Below are 7,912 nucleotides of genomic sequence, written 5' to 3' on the forward strand. Positions count from 1 at the left end.
TTGGCATCAGTAGTTCTGTGGTGTAGGATAAGAAATGGGGTCAGGATGGGAGCAGCCTCCAGTTCCCCTTGCCAGCCGCTTTTTGTCTCAGACATACATTTTCTATTAAGAGAGAGAAAGCAAATTTTGAGAATTCTTCAGCAGCTAGAAATACTGAAAACTACCTTTTCAACTGAGAAAAATTCCCATAATCATGCCCTTTATTTGCAAGTGTAAAGGTGTATAAAGGATAAAGCATGGATCTTAACGTTCTTAGATGTTATTTATTGGCTGAATAAAATTCATGTGACTTTCTGCCCCCTTAGTGAAGCCAACTGGACTTCCTGGGTGGAGTGGGGACTTGGAGAACTTTTCTGTCTTACAAGAGATTTGTAAAATGCACCAATCAGTGCTCTGTAAAAACGCACCAATCAGTGCTCTGTGGCTAGCTAGAGGTTTGTAAAATGCACCAATCAGTGCTCTGTAAAAACGCACCAATCAGTGCTCTGTGGCTAGCTAGAGGTTTGTAAAATGCACCAATCAGCACTCTGTAAAATGGACCAATCAGCACTCTGTAAAATGGACCAATCAGCAGGACATAGGCAGGGACCAAATAAGGGAATAAAAGCTAGCCACCTCCCCCCACCCAACCCAGCAGCAGCAACCCACTTGGGTCCCTTTCCAGGCTGTAGAAACTTTGTTCTTTCGCTCTTCCCAATAAATTTTGGTGCTGCTCACTCTTTGGGTGCCACCTTTAAGAGTTGTAACGCTGACCACAAAGGTCCACAGCAAGCCAGTGAGACCATGAACCCACCAGAAGGAACAAACTCTGGACACATTAGGAGCCCCTGTCCCTGGCAAAGTGTGAACACAATGACCCCAAGGAGAAGGAGCCACCCGTGCATCAGCCCATGTCCTCCTCTGACACTGAGACATCCAGCAGTGACAATGAGGTGGGTGTGGAGGGGCCAGACCCCAGGCATGGCTAGGCATCTGAGGGTCTCTCCTTCCCTAGATGTTTACTGTTTCTTAAGCTGAGATACTTTCAAGGGGGAAAATACTTACCTGTTCACTGACTAAGCAAAAGTAACTTGAGCAAATTTCCAACCAAGACAAAGTTAGCTTTTTAAAAACTTTTTATTTGAACTACTTATAGAAGCTACAAAAATAGTACAATGAGTGTCCATATGTCCCTCTCCATCCTTCCCCAGTGTTCACATTTTATATAACTATTCCTTGTCAGTTTTTGAGGTAACCACAAACCAAGTGAGAAAGTCTCCAAGCAGTTTTGTCCAACCCTTTGTGTGCACCCGTTGAAGAAGAAGCACGTTCAGCTGTCTTGACAGGCAAGCCACAGTCCGCCTTGTAGGGAACGAGATCTTGAATGACTTCCCTCCTAAGAGTCAGAGCCTATGCTGCTCCCTTCCGGTCCCAGACCCACGTGCCCGTGGGCATGTTTCACATACTCCAGTCTCCTGTGGGCTTCTACCTCATCCATCATGACCATTTGTGACATTTGCCTGTTCTTTGAAATGCATCATGAATTCTTTGGCCCAGGGGCTACTAGTTAGTACAGAATATCTTAAAAATAAAGCAAATATCTAACTGTTTTGGAGAGGTAAGAAAGTAACTCACAAGCTTTAATAGTCCTCCCTTCTACAAGAGATCTTAGTGGTACTGATGAGACTCCAATTTGAGGCAGCCTTAGAGACTTTCGAGTGCACAGGAGACTTCTCCCTCCAAATAAACCTTCATACTTGTCTAAGGTGGTAAGAGCCAAGTGTCATTGTGGAGTGAAGTGAGTACATATTTATTTGTAGTCTCTGCCATCTCTTTCCATTTTCTTCCATAATTTTGTTAAGTTTTGTTTGAGATAATTATAGGTTCACCTGCAGGTACAAAAACTGTTACAGAGAAATCCCATGTACCCTTTACCCAGCTTTCAGCAATGGTAACATCACCCAAAACTATAGTACAATGCAACCAGAATATTGACATTGGCATAGTCAAGATACTGAAAAATTCAGTCACCACGTGGATCACTCCTGTTGCTGTTTTATAGCCACAGCCACTTCCCTCCCACCTCCACCCCCTTCTTTACCACTAATCCATTCTTCATTTCCATAATTTTGTCAGTTGAAGAATGACAAAGTGGAATCATACAACATGTAGCCTTCAGAAATAATTTTTTTCACTTGGCATAATTTTCAGGAGCTTCATCCTGGTTGTTGTGTGTGTCAGTAGTTTGTTTTGTTCTTTTTTATTGCAGAGTAGTATTCCATGGTGTAAGGGTACCAAGTTCACTTAACCCTCACCTACTGAAAAACATCTGGAGCCAGGTGCAGTGGCTCACACCTGTAATCCCAACACTTTGGGAGGCTGAGGCAAATGGATCACTTGAGGTCAAGAATTCAAGGCCAGCCTGGCCAACAAGGTGAAACCCTGTCTTTACTAAAAATACAAAAATTAGCTGGATGTGGTGGTGTGCACCCGTAATCCCAGCTACTGGGGAGGCTGAGGCAGGAGAATCACTTGAACCTGGGAGGCAGAGGTTGCAGTGAGCTGAGATCATGTCACTGCACTCCAGCCTGGGCAATAGAGTGAGACTCCATCTCAAAACAAACAAACAAAAAAAAGTTCGTTCAATCAAATAACTCAGCAGTCACTCAGATTAGTACTTTGTGAAGATATTCAGGAGCCATCACGGGAAACGTGAACCATCATGGTTTGACCCATGACCTGCCCTTTCTGGGAGAACCTGTGCTTGCCAGAAATAGAACCTATACTTCCCAAGAGTTCTAGGAGATGGGATTGGCTCCATTTTCTGGCCTCCCAGGCAAAGCGCTCTTATGGAGCAGAGGTTTATCCCCAAGCAGAGCAGAGAGTGTTGTCCCCCTCAGAATCACTTGACACAGGGCTCCCTTTGAATCCAGCTCAGTCCCTAGCCGGGGCAGCAGGACTGGTTTTGTTGAATGGCCAGGGCAGGAGTGAGCCGTTTGGACAGGCATTCCTTGGAAGAGCACATGGTCGGAGTGTGCCTTGAGAGCCTCAGACACCACTCCAGAACAAGGAGTCAGGATGGAATTGGAACATAGGAAGAGACAGATGGCAGAAGTGTTTACCCTCCCTTTATTCCTTGTTACATGCAGTGTCTGGTGTCACTCATACACTACCCACTGCTCCTGTGCTCTGCCTGAAGGCAAGATCTTTAAAAGGCTGAGTGAATGACCTTGGCCCCTCAGCTTCTTGGGCTTCCTGGGGGTGCACCACAGCAGGGGTGCCCACGACTGGCAGCCCAGCGTCTGTGAGCCCTGCTGGCTGACCATACCGACGGAGGGAAATGTTTGTTTCCATTGTCTCTTTTATTGCTCCGCTCACAACATCCCATCTCAAGCTGCTTTTGCTTTGTTTGGGATATTTTCTCCAGGTGAAGTTGAGGCCCTCAGTTCCCTCTCACAGTTCAACTGTGCTTTACTTACCTGATGGTTCTTCTTCCTCCTTCAAACCTTAGTCATCCATCACAGCAACAAATAAAGCAAAAGTAGCAGGGATTTTCTGAGGAGCCCAGTGTGCTGGGGCACCCCATAAATTAGAGCTGATTTTACACTGACGTCTGGGTCCCCACAAAGCTTTCAGTTTGGCCCCCAGTTGTTCTCTTCAGAGGCCAGAGGGAGCCCTTTGGCCTTCAGTGTCCCACGTTGCAGGGAGTTTTGACTCTCGCAGGGAATCCCGGTGGCCACCTGGATGTGCTGGATGGGACGACGACCCCAGCTCCAGCTGCCTTTTCTGTGGAGAATCAGAGTTCAAATTGGAACATACCTTTTTCTCTCACTCAGGTATGCAAAAGAGGGCCCTGACATTGCGATGGGTGGATTCCGGAGATTCAAATGCCCGCTGATGGGCCCCAACTTCTCCACTTAGAGTCTGTGGTTACTACTTCCAGCAGGCCAAGTTGGACACCATAGCCCTTGTATAAACTTCCAGTCTTATACAGCTCCACAAGGCAATGATACCTTCTTTAATAAATGTTGGGCTGGACGTGGTACCTCATGCCTATAATCCCAGCACTTTGGGAGGCCGAGGCAGGCGGATCATGAAGTCAGGAGTTTGAAACCAGCCTGATCAACATGGTGAAACCCCGTCTCTACTAAAAATTAAAAAATTAGGCCGGGGCCGGGCGCGGTGGCTCAAGCCTGTAATCCCAGCACTTTGGGAGGCTGAGACGGGCGGATCACGAGGTCAGGAGATCGAGACCATCCTGGCTAACCCGGTGAAACCCCGTCTCTACTAAAAAATACAAAAAAACTAGCCGGGCGAGGTGGCGGGTGCCTGTAGTCCCAGCTACTCGGGAGGCTGAGGCAGGAGAATGGCGTGAACCCAGGAGGCGGAGCTTGCAGTGAGCTGAGATCCGGCCACTGCACTCCAGCCTGGGCGACAGAGCGAGACTCTGTCTCAAAAAAAAAAAAAAAAAAAAAAAAAAAAAAAAAATTAAAAAATTAGCCGGGCATGGTGGCGGGCACCTGTAATCCCAGCTACTCAGGAGGCTGAGGCAGGAGACCCGGGAGGCGGAGGTTGCAGTGAGCTGATATCACACCACTGCACTCCAGCCTGGGCAACAAGAGCCAGACTCCATCTCACAAAAATAAATAAATAACTAAAAATAAATGTTTAATACTGCCACCTTCATGCTGACCACAAGAAGGTGCTGTTCCTCCACTCATGCACAGAAAGGTCTATGGTTTCTTACAAAACCCAGTGACACAGCTGAAACTGAGCTGAGACGTACAAATGGGGATTTACTAAAATCCTTGAGAAAAGGAAAGGGAAAATAAATGTTGAGGCTGTCACGACTCAGTTAATCTGGTGTATAGGTCGGTTTTCTCACTGTCAGCTCACACTTGACCACAAGGAGGCCTCTGGTCTCAGAAGGGACCATCTTTACCCCCACCACCAAGGAACTTCTTGGGGGACACCTCTACCCCTATGTCCAGCCCCAAGAAAGGAGGGCAAAGAGAGGTTGCCGCATCCCTTCTCCGGCTTGCTATTAGGAAGAAAGTCCTCCCAAGACTAAAAGACCCAGCTCACTCTCAGTAACTAACAGCAGCGGCCATGCTCCCTAAAGATTCTGCCTCGCCTGGCAAGGCCTCACTCCTCTAGTGTGGTCTCCAAAGTCCCAGAATATTCCTGGGATATTCTGGAATACTCCTGTCAGAGCATATGTAACTGGGCAGGCACCAACTCTCACTCCCTCTGAAGCCCAGTACTTCAGCTCCTGTCTTCCCATCTACCTTCTCAGGAGGATCACAGCCTTCCCGGGCGTCAGCCCTGCACACACCTCCGCCTCAGCATTTCCAGCGGTGGGTGAGGAGGACCACAGATCGTTCAGCCTGGCGAGCCACACCAGTCTTAGTTCTGAGGGGAGGAATGCTTCCACCAGGTCACACAACAATGACTTCATTGAACTGGATGACAAGACAAACACCCAGCCATTGCAGGCTTTGCATGCCTCTGAGTCAGCAGGTAAAGAAGGGAGTCACTCGACTGCCTGGGATGACTTTTTTCCTAATTACGAAGGGTCACTGGACTTCACGATAGAGGTAAGGAAAAATATGTCTGGGATGCAGGACATCCACTGGGGCGTCTCTTAGAATTAATACACCTTCTAATTAAAGTCAATGGACAACTACAACCCAATGCAGGCAGGACTGTGAATGGCGCAGCCCCTTCAGGAACGAAGGTTTGGGTCATCCCACCAGGCAAAAAAACCACACAACCAGCTCAAGTGCTTGCTGTGGACAAGGGAATATGGAATGGGTAACAGAAGGTATTTATAAATATCAGGTATAATAAACACGTGACCAGTTGTTTAAATGAGAATGGTAGTTGCTGTGAATATTTATTTTCTTATGAATATGTTGTGTGTGTGCGCGTAAAATCTTTTCTGTCTTCTTTTATCCCCTTATATACCGTAGGATGTATTAACTTTTCACTACAATATTTAAATACTCTTAACTTTTATCATAGTATTTAAGTTACAGGATATTAAGAAGAGTGAACATCGCCCAAGGATTTTGCATCCTTTTCTGGGGAAAAGTTAATGCATTTTCAGTTATATTTTTTGAGACAGAGTCTCGCTCTGTTGCCCAGGCTGGAGTGCAGTGGCACCATCTCGGCTCACTGCAACCTCCACCTCCTGGGTTTAAGCAGTTCTTCTTCGTCAGCCTCCCAAGTAGCTGAGATTACAGGCACCTGCCACCACAGCCAGCTAATTTTTGTATTTTTAGTACAGAACAGGGTTTTACCATCTTGGCCAGGTTGGTCTCGAACTCCTGCCCTCAGGTGATCCACCCACCTCAGCCTCCCAAAGTGCTGCGATGACAGGTGTGAGCCACTGCGCCCAGCCATTGCATTTTCAGTTCTATTCCAGATAGTTGTATCCTGTTAGGCAGACGTATGACTTTGTTATTATCTTTATATGGAGATTAAGTATGGTTTTAAGGAGATGTGTATGGGTGCCAGGTTGACCAGAGATGGACTGGTGATTAATTTTATGTGTCAGCTTGACTAGGACATGATACCCAGTCGTTTTGTTAAACACCAATCTAAGTGTTGTTATAAAGGTATTTTTTAGATGTGATTGACATTGAAATCAGTAGACTTTGAGTAAAGCAGATTACCCTCCATAATGTGGATGAGTTTCATCCAGTCAGAGAAGGCTTAAGCAAAGACAGGTTTCCTGAAAAAGAAGCATTTCTCAAAACTACAAGATGTTTCCAGCCTCTTGCTGTGCAAAATTAGGACTCAAGACTGCAACGTCAATTCTTACCTTCATTTCCAGCCTGGTCACCTGCCCTACACATTTCAGATGTACCAGCCCCCACAATCACTACTAAGTTTCTTAAAACAAATTTACTCTTGGCTGGACACGGTGGCTCACACCTGTAATCCCAGCACTTTGGGAGGCCGAGATGGATGGATCACCTGGGGTCAGGAGTTTGAGATCAGCCTGACCAACATAGAGAAACCCTGTCTCTACGAAAAATACAAAATTAGCCGGGTGTGGTGGCACACGTCTGTAATCCCAGCTACTCAGGAGGCTGAGGTAGAAGAATCACTTGAACCCAGGAGGCGGAGGTTGCAGTGATCTGAGATCGCGCTATTGTACCCCATCCCGGGCAACGAGAGTGAAACTCCGTTTCAAATAATAAATAAATAAATAAAATTCACACACTCTCTCTCTCCATTTTAAATACATATATAATGTCTCTTTATATAGAGATATATACATACACAGAGATATACATACACAGATATATAGATCTATATCTATAGATATCTATATATAGATCTCTAGAGAGATCCAATAGATCTATATGGTCTGGTTCTCTTCTGGGGACCCCTAATACAACACTCAAAAAATTAATGAGACCAGGCACAGTGGCTCACACCTGTAATCCCAGCACTTTGGGAGGCCGAGGCAGGTGGATCACGAGGTCAGGAGATTGAGACCATCCTCGCTAACACAGTGAAACCCTGTCTCCACTAAAAATACAAAAAATTAGCCGGGCGTGTTGGCAGGTGCCTGTAGTCCCAGCTACTCGGGAGGCTGAGGCTGGAGAATGGCGCGAACCTGGGAGGCGGTGCTTGCAGTGAGCAGAGATCGCACCACTGCAGTCCAGCCTGGGGACAGAGTGAGACTCCGTCTCAAAAAAAAAAAAAAAAAGATTAATGAATTGTGCACCCACATACACAGTAGCTTTATTCATAATAGCCAAAGGATGGACACAACCCACATGTCCATCAACAGATGAATGGATGGCCGGGCGCGGTGGCTCAAGCCTGTAATCCCAGCACTTTGGGAGGCGGATCACAAGGTCAGGAGATCGAGACCACAGTGAAACCCCGTCTCTGCTAAAAATACAAAAAAAAATTA

The 7,912-nt window shown here is 46.4% G+C and overlaps 1 long non-coding RNA gene across 1 annotated transcript; it reads right to left on the reverse strand.

Annotated features, from left to right (window-relative positions):
• Nucleotides 1-2,470: 2,470 nt before the first annotated feature.
• On the reverse strand, nt 2,471-4,284 carry LOC144334796 (uncharacterized). Its single transcript, XR_013404986.1, has 2 exons — nt 3,303-4,284; nt 2,471-3,208 (listed from the first exon to the last, which is right to left on the reverse strand). It is a non-coding gene; the product is annotated as an uncharacterized LOC144334796 (long non-coding RNA).
• Between the last annotated feature and the right edge of the window lie 3,628 nt (nt 4,285-7,912).

Source organism: Macaca mulatta, chromosome 15 (genome assembly GCF_049350105.2).
Source record: "Macaca mulatta isolate MMU2019108-1 chromosome 15, T2T-MMU8v2.0, whole genome shotgun sequence".
NCBI classification, from domain to species: Eukaryota; Metazoa; Chordata; class Mammalia; order Primates; family Cercopithecidae; genus Macaca; species Macaca mulatta.